Source organism: Bos indicus x Bos taurus, chromosome 8 (assembly GCF_003369695.1).
Source record: "Bos indicus x Bos taurus breed Angus x Brahman F1 hybrid chromosome 8, Bos_hybrid_MaternalHap_v2.0, whole genome shotgun sequence".
NCBI lineage: Eukaryota > Metazoa > Chordata > Mammalia > Artiodactyla > Bovidae > Bos > Bos indicus x Bos taurus.
This window is the reverse complement of record NC_040083.1, coordinates 17,542,356-17,558,917: the sequence shown is the minus strand read 5'-3', so window position 1 is coordinate 17,558,917 and position 16,562 is coordinate 17,542,356. Positions and strand designations below refer to the sequence as shown.

General features: G+C 40.3%; 1 pseudogene; it reads right to left on the bottom strand.

The window, feature by feature from the left end:
- Positions 1-4,772: 4,772 nt before the first annotated feature.
- Positions 4,773-7,098, bottom strand: LOC113897924 (annotated as a pseudogene).
- Between the last annotated feature and the right edge of the window lie 9,464 nt (positions 7,099-16,562).

The following is a 16,562-nucleotide window of genomic DNA, read 5'->3' as shown; positions in this document are numbered from 1 at the left end:
GAGTATGTTTCAACATCCTCAGAGAACTTGTAGAAATGGCTGAATCATTGTCAGTGCACCTGAGAAACCCCAGAGGAAAAGAGCTCCTGGAAAATTGGATACAGGCAAGTGTCATTTGGATTTCTAAAAAGAGGAAGAGTGCGTATTCATGAACTAGAGAGCACTGAGCTTGACATCTATTCAGGGCAAGATTCTAGAACATTTTTTTTTCTAAACAATGGCTTCTGAGCACTTAGAAAAAGAAGTGGTAAACTCAGCGTGAGCTCACTAAGAATAGTCCTGTCACACTAACCTCATTTTCTAGTGACAGAGTTACTACACTGGGAGATCAGAGAAATAGAGTAGAAATAGTGTAGCTGGATTTCAGAAAAGCTTTTGACAAGTTCTCTCCTGATACCCTTAAGGGCAAGATGCAGGAAAAGAAGCCTCAATGATATTACAGTTGTACCAATGTATCCAATGTTAGTATCCAAAAGGAAATAGTGATTCATCATAAGTTCAACAAAAAATGCAATTAACAATGTTTTCCTGACCTATGTCAAGGGCTACTGGTTCAAGTGTACAGACAGAGAACAGAGGAAATCAGACTTGGCAGCAGCAACCTTCAAATGCTCCATTTGTGTGATTTGACTTTCAAAAGTATCATGTAAACCTGAGATTATGTCAGACAAATAAAGTGTCTAAAATGAGTGAGGCAATGAATACCTCTGTTCTTGTCTATGTAGACTGTATTCCTTCATGCACTAAGAAAAACTCTGGGTTGTATCCTAAAAAGGGTGATCAGGATGATGAAAAGACATCAATAAAATCATATTGAGAAAGAATGCAATATTAAAAAAAGAAAACTCACAACTACCTCAATGCATTCCAAAAAGTAGAAGTAGGACAGAGCAGGAATTCCCAATGGGCTACCTAAAAAGATGTTGAGTTTTCTATAAATGGAGCTGCTTAGGTGTGAACTGGAACACAAGTACCAAGTGGTTGGAACCCATAACTTGCAATCTTAGAGTTTTGGTTTAAAAAAAAACACACACATACAAAGACTTTGTAATCTCCCAAAGCAAAGATTCTACAATCTGCTTGGTTATTTATCCCATGATTTAACTATAAGCTACTGTATTTTTTCAACTTATTTTAAATCAATAAAACATTAAAACTATTTTAAAGTACAGAGAAAACTGAACCAACACCCATATACCTACTACCTAAGTTTATCTGACTTGAATATTTTGTCATTTGCTTCATTTTTAATAAATAAATGATTATACATATAGTTGTGCTTTCTTCTTCCCCACCCAGAGGGAGCATCATCTTAAAGATGGTATGCACTATGTGTACTATGGCTACTACATTTTATTTACATGCCATGTGTACATATAATAATAATAATAAATAAATAAATTGTCTTGTTGTAAGGAAACAATATGAAGGAATCCAGTTTAGCAGAAGAGGTGGAAAATTTTCACAAAAGACATAATGCTCAGTGTTGAATAAAGGGTATGAATTATCCAGGCTTTCCAGGAAGAGGAGGGTGTTCCAGATAGAGGAAACAGCAGTCTTGCTCTCACAGAAACAAGAAAAGAGTTGGAAATTTTAAAAAACTGCAAATAAGTTTATATATTGCTTTAAATAAGTGGTAAGTTGGAAGTGTGAAAAAGTGAAAATTGAGAAATCAACAAGGACCTGATTATGAAAGCCTTTATGGCAGAGAAGGACAGTTAAGCATATTCATAAGGGGAATAATATATGCATGTTAGATAAATCTTGTCATGATGTGCTTAGAATGGGGTGGAGGGTAAGTACAGTGGTCTGAGAGCCAGGTTGGCAAATATTGAAAAAAGTCCAATAAAGAGATGATGTATAGGATTAGAGAATGTTCTAATTTCATTCTTTTACATGTAGCTATCCAGTTTTCCAAGCATCACTTATTGCAGAGATTCTTTTACCCCTTCTATATTCTTGACTCCTTTGTCATAAACTAATTGACCATAGGTACATGGGTTTATTTCTGAACTTTCTATCCTCTTCCGTTGATCTATATGTCTGTTTTTGTGCCAGTACCATATGGTTTTGATAACTGTAGCTTTGTAGTATAGGCTTCCCTGGTGGCTCAGACAGTAAAGATTCTGCTGGCAATGCAGGAGATCCAGGTTCAATACCTGGGTTGGGAAGATCCCCTGGAGAAGGGAATGGCTCCCCACTCCAGTATTCTTGCCTGGAGAATTCCATGGACAGAGAAGCCTGGTGGGCTACAGTCCATGCAGTTGCAAAGAGTCAGACACTTTCATTTTCACTTTTCACTGAAGTCAGGAAGCCTGATTCCTCCAGCTTGTTTTTCTTTCTCAAAATTGCTTTGGCTATTCGGGGTCTTTTGTGTTTTCATAAAATTTTAAAGTTTTTGTTCTAATTCTGTGGGAAATGCCATTGATAATTTGATAGGAATTGCATTGAATCTGTAGATGTCTTGGGTAGTCATGTTGACAGTATTAATTCTTCTAATCCAAGAACACAGTGTATCTCTCCATCTGTTTGTGTCATCTTTTATTTCTTTCATCAATGTATTATAGTTTGTGGTGTACAGGTCTTTTCTCTCCTTAGGTGGTGTACAGGTGGTGTACAGGTCTTTTCTCTCCTTAGGTAGGTTTATTCCTAGGTATTTTATTTTTTTTAATGCAATAGTAAATGGGATTGTTTCCTTAATTTCTCTTTCAGATCTTTTATCAATAGTGTATAGAAATGCATATCAAAGAAAACCATGAATAAAACAAAAAAAAAAATCTTACAAAATGAGAGAAAATATTTGCAAATGATGTAACTGACAATGGATTAATCTCCAAAATATACAAACAGCTCATACAACTCAATATCAAAAAAACAAACAAGCCAATCAAAATAGGCTGAAGATCTAAATAGACATTTCTCCAAAGAAGCATTCAGACATTCAAAAGGCACAAGAAAATATGCCAAACATCATTATTAGAGAAATGCAAATCAAAACTACCTCACACCAGTCAGAATGGCTGACATCAAAAAGCCTACAAATAATATTAATAAATGCTGGAGGGGGTGTGGAGAAAAAGGAACCCTTCTACACTGTTGGTGGGAGTGTCAGATACTACAATCACTATGGAAAACAGCGTGAAGCTCCCTAAAAAACTAAAAATAGAGCTACCATATTATTCTTCAGTCCCACTCCTGGGTATGTATCCAGAGAAAACCATACTTCAAAAAGATACATGCACCCCAATGTTCATAGCAGCACTATTTACAATGGCCAAGACATGGATGCAACTTAAGTGTCCATCAATAGATGAATGGATAAAGAAGATGTGGTATATATATATGTATATATATACATGCAATGGAATATTACTCAGCTATAAAAGTGAATGAAATACGGCCATTTATAGTACCATGGATGGACCTGGAGATTATCATATTAACTGATATCAGTTAAGTTGGAGAAGACTCTTGAGAGTCCCTTGGACTGCAAGGAGATCCAACCAGTCCATTCTGAAGGAGATCAGCCCTGGGATTTCTTTGGAAGGAATGATGCTAAAGCTGAAACTGGAGTACTTTGGCCACCTCATGCAAAGAGTTGACTCACTGGAAAAGACTCTGATGCTGGGAGGGATTGGGGGCAGGAGGAGAAGGGGATGACAGAGGATGAGATGGCTGGATGGCATCACTGACTCGATGGACATGAGTCTGAGTGAACTCCAGGAGTTGGTGATGGACAGGGAGGCCTGGAGTGCTGTGATTCATGGGGTCGCAAAGAGTCGGACATGACTGAGTGACTGATCTGATCTGATCTGATGATATAATATGATATCATATTAACAGACAGTTAATATATAATATGATATTATATTAATAGAGAAAGAAAAATATCATATGATATCACATATATGTGGAATTTAAAAACATGATACAAATGAACTTATTTACAAAACAGAAATAGACTTATAGACACAGAGAACAAACTTATTACCAAGGAGAAGGGAGGGGAGGCATAAATTAGGTGTTTGGGATTAAAACACACACACTACCATATATAAATAACCAACAAGGTTATTGTTAAGGTAACCAACAAGGACCTACTATATAACATAGGGAACTATACTTGATATTTTATAATAACCTATAATGGAAAGTAATATTAAGAAGAACATATATATATATATGTATCTATAATTGAAACACTTTCTGTACATCTGAAACTATCACAACATTGTAAATCAATGTTATTTCAACAAAAAAATTTTAGAAAAGATGATGGAACTTAAATCAGAATGAAATGAACAGAGTAAGAATATCTTTTATACTGCTGTATGTGCAAAGATATATTTTTAAGAATGATGAGAGGTATTTAAAGAACTTAGTGACCCATTAGATTTGTAATTATATTTCAGGGAACAATTCATGACATGACATATCTGAATCATTGTAATAGTATATTGGATTATTAATAACATTATTAAATAAAATGCATAGCATAATGTTTACAAAGTTATGAAAACTCTTGTATTAGCATTGTACAATGGACAATTTCTTTTTGGGGGGTGGGGGGGGTGCGGTAAGCAAGAAAAGAAATTTAGCAAGAGATCGACACGTACGTTTGCTGACAAAACTGAAGAATATACTGAGTTACAGAGCAAATTCACTGAAAACAACAAAGAAAAACCTGTTCTTGTAACGGCTATTCTGTCACCCCCTAAAAAGTGTTTCAACTCTGAAATACCACACAACCGGTTAAAAAATGACGGGGTATCCTAACTACCATGGGAGGCGCTGGGCAGGGCCTGGTGGGCACCGCTGGAGTCAGCAGGGCCGGCGGGCAGCCCCTGCTTCACGCAGGCGGCTGCTGGCTCCCTGTTGCAGCCCTGGATGGAGAGATCATAGACCACCTCCTTCACTTTCTTCACATCGTACTTCAGGCCCTCGTAGCGCTTCCTCAGGGAATCATTTTTGAGGTTGAGGATGCACAAGCCGGAATCCAGCTCGTTTGATGAAGGTGGAAATGTGCAGGGGCCGGGAGTAGTCTCCGGCGGTCACTCTGTTGATGGGCAACCTCAACAGTTCACTAGTGAGAATGAGAACCCCCGAGAGATAATCATCCACATCCAGGTGAAATCCCTTCTGATCAGGCTCAGTGCCAAGGATCTCGGTAACTGCTTCTCGGTTCACTATGGTTTCGGTCTCCAAGTACACACCAAATGCTGCCAAGAAGACCAGGCACTGAAGCACAAACCTTCAGTGCTCATGAAACCTGTAATGCTATTCCGCAGGAAACTTGGTCTTCAAAGACGTTGCTGCTGCTGCTGCTGCTAAGTCGCTTCAGTCGTGTCTGACTCTGTGCGACTCCATAGACGGCAGCCCACCAGGCTCCGCCGTCCCTGGGATTCTCCAGGCAAGAACACTGGAGTGGGTGCCATTGCCTTCTCCAGTGCATGAAAGTGAAGTCGCTTAGTCGTGTCCGACTCTTCGCGACCCCATGGATTGCAGCCTACCAGGCTCCTCCGCCCATGGGATTTTCCAGGCAAGAGTACTGGAGTGGGTTGCCATTGCCTTCTCCTCAAAGACATTAGATGTGTTTTTACTGTACCAAAATGTTCTCGAGCTTTCAAACGCCTCGGGAATGTCCTGAAACCCGGTACCCTGATGGACCCCTTGCAATAGAGTTAAAATCTCTCGAGCTGTTTGTTCTAGACTCTGTACAACTTTTCGGATTTCCTCTCAGATGTCTTGCAGCCAAAAAGCCCTGCAGCCCACTAAGATCTCACTCACGGACTTGCTACCAGCTTTACGACCGTCCGCCAGGGCTGCAAGGGTGGCCGGCAGAGTGCGCTCCGGAGACAACCCGCGCGGTCAGTCGCAACGCCCCGCCGCCACCGCCACTGCCCATGGACAACTTTTGAGTTTTGTTTTTTAAGATGCCCATTTAATTTTCAAACTGTTGTTGTTGTTCAGTTGCTAAGTTGTGTCCGACTCTTGCGACCCTCCATTTTACTTGAGTTAGATGGACGGCATCAACGACTCAATGGACACAAGTTTGAGCACACTCTGGAACATAGAGAAGGACAGGGAAGCCTGGCGAGCTGCAGTCCATGGGGTCGCAAGAGTTGGACCCGACTTAGCAACTGAACAACAGCAAATCATTTTACTTATAATGTAAAACTATAATTTAAAAAGTGGGACATGACCAAAGCAACTTAGAAGGAAGGCATATAATTAAAACACTGCTCAATTTAGTTCAGCTCTTGCCTAGTTTATTTCATTTCTTCCATTTGCCTTCACTCCCATGGAGAAGAGGGTGTGGGGCAAGAAGATATGAATTCTACTCATGTTGCATAGGGATAAGAATGGACTCTCCGCTGCTTCATCATCTCCAAGAAACAGAATGGTGCTTCAAAATATTGAGTACTAGGACACAAAGATTCTCACATTCACAAACAAAACTAGATTTCTAGGAAGACTCATTTGATTAATTTGGACTATTGGGCCTATTTTGTTTTCAAAAGAATCAGGTTGTTGTTAATGATGTTTTGCATTGTGTAACTCTAATGTAATTAATTCTTTGTCTTCTACCTTTAAACCATTTAAATGTGTGTGGACCGGGAAAGTATATGTAAGTAACAGTTTTTTAAAATGGAAGCTGTTGCGCTTTTTCAGTACAGTTTAGAGACAAAGAAAAGAATAGGAGATCTTAGATGACTTAATTATCAAGAGGTATCAATTATGTAAATAAGCCTGATAGTAAAGAAAGCATCTTTTCCTTACAAAGTTGTTACTGAGCCTGAAGCAGTGGTTATTAAACCTGAGCATGTATCAGAACCATCCAGAGGGCTTATTGCAAAACAGACAAAAGACCCTCCCTAGAGTTTTTTATTTAGTACATGTGGGATGGAGCCTCAGAGTTTCTTTCTGACAAGTTCTCAGGTGATATGATGCTATAATTCAAGGACCACACTTTGAAAAGCGCTGCTGTAGGGAGACTTCCCTGACCCCTGACACTGGGTACATTGGTCCTTTATGAGCCTGTCTGATTATCCCTCCCCGAGGACCATTACCCTGAAATCTGATGACTAACAAACACATCGAGCTCCTTTATCAGACCTTGAGCTACCTGAAACCAGTGCACATCTAATTTAGTAGTGCATCCCCCAGGGACAACACAGGGCCTGAATGACAGAGACTAGTAAATAGTTAATAATTTAGTGTTGAATTATACTTGATTTATCATCAAATAAATGAAAACATAAGTTTTGAGGATGAAACAGAATGTCTGTGTATGTGTGTGTATTTGTAACTTGAAATACTCAGAACCATGATAAGGAAAATGCTGAGTATTCAGGGGAAAAAAAGAATATTATAGAGGCAAGATATATCCAACCAAAGGAAAAATAAGAAATTAGACTTTGAAATTCACTTTAGCTACCATAGTGTGTGATGGGAATAAAATAATTTGGAAATATCACAGTAATATGTGTATAAATGTTTTGAACTTTTTCAGACATACTCTATGGCCCATAATACTCCATCCTGTGTAGCTAGTAAAACTGAGAATCACCCCAATTTACCTGGGTATAGCCAAGGGCACACCAGATATTAAAGAGATCACCCACACCCTAAACAGAAAAAGAGAATTATACGAAAAAAATGGAAAAGACCTAGTAGGTCACTCAGTTCTAGTCTCTGGAGTAGTGAAAGATTAAATAAAGTAACAGAAAAAAATTATGGAAATATACTAAAGAAAATGTAAGACTCTCTGATCCTTTAATTTTTAGTGCCTCATGAAGTTCAAGGGTTTATTGTCAACTCATTGCTTAAACCCCTATTCATCAGAAGAAAAATATTGCCTATGGTCTGCATTAGAAATGGAAATAAGAAAGGCAATGTAAAAAGTTGATTTTTGTGGTATTAAATGACTCACTTTTTCCTGTGTTCATGAATTTCTGGTTTGTAACTGTACTTATCCAAAATATTAAAATGACCTTCAGGCCAACCCCTTTACTTAAGAGTAAAAGGGGAAGGGAAAATTACTAGAAGTTGACCATTACAGAAATTACTTGTGAGGCATTTTTCTTTGATAGCTGCAGTTTCACTCATATTATCATCCTTTTCTGTTGACAAGTTTCCAAGATTTTAATCTTGGATTGGAAATGTTACCCTATCAGAAAGGACTTATATTGTCAGAAGCAGCGCTGTCTTGGAATACAGAATCATATATGAGAGCGCTTGCTGTATTGAAAAATATACCATTGCTAGGAAAGGCATTTAAATGTTTAGTCTGCCTGCTTATAAATCACTTTCAATGTGCTCAAGTTCTTAGACAACATATTGAAAGCTTTTTTATTTCTTTTATTATAGCAGTGTCATTTGCATTGCTGAACTTGGGGTTATGTTGGCAATTCCATATAAACCCTTGCTCAGAGGGTTTATAACTGCAATTAAATTTCACCCTGGCTTGGAATTCGAAAGTAAAATTTTTGTGAGCTTTTTTTTTTTAACTTAAAGTATATCTGATGTTTTTAAGACATGATCAGATTGACAATTTGGGTTTACAAAGGGAAAACAAGTGGCTTAAAGCACAGAAGACTAACAAAGGCATTAGGAGACCACGTGTTTACCTAAATTCACAGATTTGCTTGGTTGTTTTAGAAGAACATAATCATGGTATTAAAATTTTTTTTCTATTAACTTGATTTGGAGACTGCTGCTGCTTTTTTTTTTATTTGAAAAATGTTTTAATTGTATGGACAGCTTTTCCACTCCCTCTTAGTCAAAATATTTAAAATTCATTTAGACATGTCTTTAATCTTGGGCACACACACTGAATGAGTGCTTTCCCTTTCGCTGTCTTCTTACACAAAGCTAATACTGCCATCCTGTCTTCTGCCTACCACCTGGAGTTGTTCTGGGGATGAAATAAGTCTCAATGAGCTCAGAGTTGTTTGAGAAAGAGAGAAGTTAGGGTATGCTGACAGGAAGCCTTTGGTTTGAGGATGAAACTGAGTTAGAAATATGAGACAATGAAGCATTTCTGAGAAGGAAAATTTGAAGGAGATTTGGAATAACAAGAAAAGAAATGACTCCCATGTTTACTGGGTTTGAAAAAACAATCCTCAGCTTCTGGGTTCAAGAGTGGGAGTAGTTCGGCTCAAGGCTGGCTAAGGGAAGGGGTTCTCTTCAGGCTTTCCAGGACTTATCCTTCGATTCTCTCTGGTGGTGCTGATGCTGGTGCTGAGTCGTGTCCAATTCTCTGTGACCCCATGGTCTGTAGCCCGCTGAACTCCTCTGTCCATGGGATTTCCCAGGCAAGGATACTGGAGTGGGTAGCCATTTCTTACTCCAGGGGATCTTCCCGACTCAGGGATCAAACTTGTGTCTCTTGAATCTCCTGCACTGGCAGGCAGATTCTTTACAACTGTGCTACCTGAGAATCCCCCAACTTGCTCTACCTTTGTGAACAAAACAGAAGTAAAGACAACACAGGTTTACTGGCTTTGAAGTGAAATAAATCAGTAGTAATAAATCTAAATATGATTCTGACTCTGTAGTGGAGGAGAGAAAAACGTCTGGCATAAAGGGAGATGTCTCTGCATAAAGGAGAAGGAATGTTCCTCCTCAGGACTCATTCCTCTGTGTATTGGCTCTTACAGAAATACAGCAATAATCAGATTGGTTAAAACTGCAACTCAATGCCACAGTAAAGATTTGAGGAGTAATGAGGACCTGGCTTCCCTGTGGCTCAGTGCTAAAGAATCCACTTGCCAATGCAGGAGATGTGGGTCTGATCCCTCGGTCAGGAAGATTCTCCTGGTGAAGGAAAAGGCAACCCACTCTAGTATTCTTGCCTTCAAAACCCCATGGACAGAGGAGCCTGGCAGGCAAAAGTCCATGAGGTCCCAAAAGAGTCAGATACGACTTAGCAACTAAACAACAACAAGGTCCTCCAATACTAGGCCATGTATGCGCAGGCCCATGAAAACTACAAGGTAACCCAAGAATCCCAGTGGACGTGGAGATCACTTGGGCGGATTGAGAGGTTCCCAGTAACTCTCTCCAAGAGTACAGATGCCAACATTAGATGGCAGTTGTGGGAGGAGGAGACACAATCTACCCCACTTATAGGTCTAGCCCACGTTCTTACACAGACCTCCACTGTGGTCTGATTTACAGGCTGAAATGATTACTGTAGAGGCAGCATGCATCACTGGGAGTCTGCTGTAGAAAATCATGAGAGCCTATGTAAGGGAGTTGGGGCAGAAGTGAAAAGGAGATATAATCTGAGGCATATTTAGGGGAAACAATTGACAAGAACTGATTTCCAACTAGATGTGAGATGAGGGTGAGGTATACAAGAAAATAAAGGAAAACTAAGATGTTAAAATATCAGGAAAATCAATTAATGCAAATAGACAAAATAAGGCTACACAGGTGAAGCATGGTTCATTTCACAGTGTGAGACACCATCACTGGGGAAAACAAGGCTGGAAGAGAATGGGAGGTGACTTATACAGAGTTCACAGAAAAAGCATGACAATGAAATGAACACAGTGTCGTAACATTACTGTGAATACACATGCCCAGATTCTCTCTTAGATAACCCCATTCCTCTGTACATGCTAGGAAACTGACTACGGACCAAATAAATGAGCTGCGCCAGTACTGAGTGGGAAGAGCAATTAAAACAATTTAAAGAAAGATGGGAGGACCTTTAAGTCCATAAGGTCTAACTTGACTTCTGAGAAACCCAACAGCCTCTACCGTCAATGTGCCCACATCCAGCCAAGTAGAAAAGAAGAAACATGCCATGCTGCATCTTAAAAATGGCAATTTACTCTTCAGAAGCTCCAGGAAAGAACCAGTACATGAAAAAAGAGTCCCATTATTAACACAGGTGTCTAGTTTAATGACTGCACAGTGTTATCCCTACACAAAGAAGAAAAGACAGGACAAGAAGCAGAATTGGATGGAGAGAAGAGTTTAGTTTGGAGCATTCTAATTACGTAACACTGCCCATTAGGTGAGTGAAAGCACAGAAGGAAGCTCAGGAGAGTGAAGAGGTCTGAGGACAAAGTAACCTTCTCCTGCTCACATTGAGAATTGGAACGAATCATAAGTGTAATTTTGATATGTTACACATTTACGAAAATCTCTGTCTCTTACTCTGTCTTACCAAAAGCCAAAGTTGACTTCTTCTACCTGTGAGAATAAAAAGTGCAATAAGCAACCAGGTGAAAATTCCACCCTGCCACAGTAAGAAGCCAAGGATAAAAGCAGCCTGAAAAGGAACAAAGAGCTTCCGTATCTAGCAGATTCTCAGACGAGATGCACTGAGGAACTCTTCTACTGAAAAGAGCAAAGAATGTTGAGCAAATATAAATAATATATATCAATGAGCTAGCAGACAATTAAGAAATTCTCAGGGGCCAGTGGTTAAGTAAAGAGGAAATCCAGGTAAGCAGATACCTGAAGCCAGCCTTCACTCTGAGGGCAAGATAAAGGGTATAGAGGTGGGTGTTGTGTTGTTATTCTATATATTCTGCACTTATTTTGTAAATATGCATTCATGTTTCCACGGCTGAATGTGTCACGTCAGTTACCCTGTTTCTCTGATGTGTTCTGTGCCCTGAGAAAGCTGGTCTTTAGGGACTGCATCAAACCCATGCCATCCCTCTAGCTTCCAGCTGAGTCTGGCCATGACCACAGATAGCAAATGACGGGAGCAGAGTATATACTCTCCCGGATCTTTCCCTCCCAGGGAGCCAAGGTTAGCCATGTTCCTTTGCCAAAGGAACTCCAACAGAACATAACTCCTGTTGGCTACTCAACTTCGAAGAGAGTTCCCTGTGGCCCCTACAGGCCTGGGTGTGGCAGTTCAGTTCAGTCACTTAATGTGTCCAGACCTTTGTGACCACATAGACATCATCACGCCAGGCTTCCCTGTCCATCACCAACTCCCGGAGCCTACTCAAACTCATGTCCATTGAGTCAGTGATGCCTCCAAACATCTCATCCTTCGTCAGCCCCTTCTCCTCCCGCCTTCAATCTTTCCCAGCATCAGGGTCTTTTCCAGTGAGTCAGTTCTTCGCATCAGGTGGCTAAAGTATTGGAGTTTCAGTTTCTGCATCAATCCTTCCAATGAATATTCAGGACTGATTTCCTTTAGGATGGACTGATTGGATCTCCTTGCACTCCAAGGGACTCTCAAGAGTCTTCTCCAACACCACAGTTCAAAAGCATCAGTTCTTCAGCACTCAGGTTTCTTTATAGTCCAAATCTCACATCCACACATGACTACTGGAAAAACCATAGCTTTGACTAGATGGACCTTTGTTGGCAAAGTAATGTCTCTGCCTTTTCATGTGCTGTCTAGGCTGATCATAGCTTGCCTTCCAAGGAGCAAGCATCTTTTAATTTCATGGCTGCAGTCATCATCTGCAGTGACTTTGGAGCCCAAAAAATAAAGTCTGTCACTGTTTCCATTGTTTTGCGACCTATTTGTCATGAAGTGATTGGACTGGATGTCATGATCTTAGTGTTCTGAATGTTGAGTTTTAAGCCAACTTTTTCACTCTCCTCTTTCACTTTCATCAAGAAACTCTTTAGTTCTTCTTCACTTTCTGCCATAAGGGTTGTGTCATCTGTGTTTCTGAGGTTATTGATATTTCTCCTGGCAATCTTGATTTCAGCTTGTGCTTCATCCAGCCTGGCATTTCTCATGATGTACTCTGCATAGAAGTTAAATAAGCAGGGTGACACTATGCAGCCCTGACATACTCTTTTCCTGATTTGGAACCAGTCTGTTGTTCCATGTCCAGTTGCAACTATTGTTTCTGGACCTGCATACAGATTTCTCATGAGGCAGGTCAGGTGGTCTGGTATTCCCATCTCTTTAAGAATTTTCCACAGTTTGTTGTGATCCACACAGTCAAAGGCTTTGGCATAGTCAATAAAGCAGAAATAGATGTTTTTTTGGAATTTTCTTGTTTTTTCAATGATCCAGCAGATGTTGGCAATTTGATCACTGGTTCCTCTGCCTTTACTAAATCCAGTTTGGACATCTGGAAGTTCTTGGTTCATATACCGTTGAAGCCTGGCTTGGAGAATTTTGAGCATTACTTTGCTAGCATGTGAGATGAGTGCAATTGTGCGGTAGTTTAAACATTCTTTGGCATTGCCTTTCTTTGGGATTGGAATGAAAACTGACTTTTTCCTGTCCAGTGGCCACTGCTGAGTCTTCCAAATTTGCTGGCATATTGAGTGCAGCCCTTTCACAGCATCATCTTTTAGGGTTTGAAATAGCTCAACTGAATTCCATCCCCTCTACTAGCTTTGTTTGTAGTGATGCTTCCCAAGACCCACTTGACTTCACATTCCAGGATGTCTGGCTGTAGGTGAGTGATCATACCATTGTGGTTATCTGGGTCATGAAGATCTTTCTTGTATAGTTCTTCTGTGTATTCTTGCCACCTCTTAATATCTCTGCTTCTGGTAGGGACATACCATTTCTATCCTATATTGTGCACATCTTTGCATGAAATGTTCCCTTGGTATCTCTAATTTTCTTGATGAGATCTCTAGTCTTTCTCATTCTATTTTTTCCTCTATTTCTTTGCATTGATCACTGAGGAAGGCTTTCTTATCTCTCCTTGCTATTCTTTGGAACTCTGCATTCAAATGGGTATATCTTTCCTTTTCTCCTTTGCCTTTTGCTTCTCTTCTTTTCTCAGCTATTTGTAAGGCGTCCTCAGACAACCATTTTTCCTTTTTGCATTTTTTTTCCTTGGGGATTGTCTTGATAACTGCCTCCTGTACAATGTCACGAACCTCTGTCCATAGTTCATCAGGCACTCTGTCTACCATATCTAATCCCTTGAATCTATTTGTCACTTCCACTGTATAATCGTAAGGGATTTAATTTAGGTCATACGTGAATAGTCTGGTGGTTTTCCCTACTTTCTTCAATTTAATTTTGATTTTGGCAACAAGGAGTTCATGATCTGAGCCACAGTCAGCTCCCAGTGTTTTCTGCTGACTGTATAGAGTTTCTCCAACTTTGGCTACAAAGAATATAATCAATCTGATTTTGGTATTGACCATCTAGTGATGTCCATGTGTAGAATCTTTTCTTGTGTTGTTGGAAGAGGGTGTTTGCTATGACCTGTGGGTTCTCTTGGCAAAACTCTCTTAGCCTTTGCCCTGCTTCATTTTGTACCCCAAAGCCGAATTTGCCTGTTACTCCTCTTGACTTCCTACTCTTCCATTCCAGTAATGGTTTAAGGATGTGGTAGTCCCAGGGAATGTCAGCACCCTTTATTGTTATTCTCTTAACCCTGCTCACACCTTTGTAAATAGTCTCACATTAACGATCATTAGTTACCCTACTTGATTAGTTACCTACTGCAAGAGGGTAAGCCCCTTGCAGGCCCCTGATCAATATAGCTATACAGTAGTTAGAGGAGAAATTGTTTACAGAAAGATAAAGAAGACAAAGGAAACAAACGTATGAGGGAAAGGTGGTGTGTACTAAGTCGCTTAGTGGTGTCTGACTCTTTCTGACCCTATGGACTGTAGCCCACTGGGCTCCTCTGTCCATGGGATTCTCCAGATGAGAATACTGGAGTGGGTTACCATGCCCTTCTCCAGGAGATACCCCAGTCCAGGATAGAACCTATGTCTCTTGTGTCTCCTGCATTGGCAAGCGGATTCTTCACCACTAGTGCCACCTGGGAAGCCCATGGGGAAAAGTGGGAGAAAGGATAAATTGAGAGACTGGGAATGACGTATGCAAATTACTATACATAAAATAACTAATAAGGACCTACTGTACAGCACAGGGAACTCTACCCAATGCTCTGTAATGACCTATGTGAGAAAAGAATCTAAAGAGTAGATATATGTATATGTATAACTGAGTCACTTTGCTGTACAGCAAAAATGGACATAACATTGTAAATCAACTAATGGCCAATAAAAATTAATTTTGAAGGAAAGAAGAGTGGTTAAAAGAGGCAAATACTATAGAGATTGTATACCTTTAAGGCTAAGAAGGAAAGAACAGACATGACAATAAACAGGCAACCAGTGACCTTTATTAGTAGGGAAAGCTTGTGCATAACAGTGGGGTTAGAAGCCGCATCTAGGGGATTAGCGACTGGGACAATGGAGTCAATATAAGGAGATATTTCTTTGGAGAAGTTTGGCATTAAAGGAAGCAATTTTCTAGCGTTTTGAGATGGTAAAGCCAGTACACACACACACACATTTTCAGTTTACGGTTTGATAGAGAAAGAGATCAAGCCAGAGAAGATTGCAAATTGAAATGTCAAAAAGAATAAGTGATAGATGCTGCTGCTGCTGCTGCTAAGTCACTTCAGTCGTGTCCGACTCTGTGCGACCCCATAGACGGCAGCCCACCAGGCTCCCCTGTCCCTGGGATTCTCCAGGCAAGAACACTGGAGTGGGTTGCCATTTCCTTCTCCAATGCATGAAAGCGAAAAGTGAAAGTGAAGTCCCTCAGTCGAGTCCAACTCTTAGCAACCCCATGGACTGCAGCCCACCAGGCTCCTCCATCCATGGGATTTTCCAGACAAGAGTACTGGAGTGGGGTGCCATTGTTTTCTCCAAACTGATAGATGAGGGGTCCGCAAGGTAGCAGGAAGAGATAGAATCAAGATAATGAAGTAAGAACCTTTCTCTTCTGAAAAGAAGTTGAAAAAATAAAGGTAAAAGAAGATCAGGACAACTCTGGACTTGAGATCGGTGAACATTTCGAGCATTCATTCTTGTCTGTTTTTCTTCCCTTCTACAGCAGGAGCAACAAGGTTTCCCCTGGAAGCAGGGAGGTGTGAAGGGTGAGGCTGGAGGCTGGATAAAACTGGTAAATTTTGGAATAAACTGTGGGCATTGGAAGAGGTGTGTTTTACTTTAAGTAAATCATCTCTTTTGGTTCACAGTAGCTAACCCACCATCAATGGGGGTGAGCAGGGGACAGCCACTCAAGTGTCCAACAAACAAGTTTCCTTAGCTTTCTGGATGGCAATCATATGCATTTCTGTTGGCTTCTATGGCTGTGATGCTCTAAAGGTAACCCAGGCTCATGTACATCTGACACAAGGATTACAAATATTCATCAGGCATCCCAACAAAGGAAATGCAGCAGGCGCAAAAGCGAGAGAATAAGTGAGAGCAACCGGAGGGGGAAAAACCTAGCAACCAGCAAATAACACCATCCAAATTCATCCTATGCAGTCACTGGCGCTTTAACAGGGAAGCAAAGAAAAGCAGGTTTGATGAGGCTTTGTGTCTTAATAAAACATCTTTGAGGACTGAGGAAACAACATATACAGAGCGTTCTGTGTTCCTTCATCATCAAAGGCACAGGATTAATGGATGCGGCTCTTCTTTCTCATGTATGACAATGTATTTTTCATTCTTTACTTTACTCTGAGACTGGATAAGAACAGCTCCATCCGGTTGCCCTGCCAACCCTTCTCAAGTAAGAGGAGAGTTCAGACTCCACTTTGTGTTTGACTGTTATATCCCTCCTATTG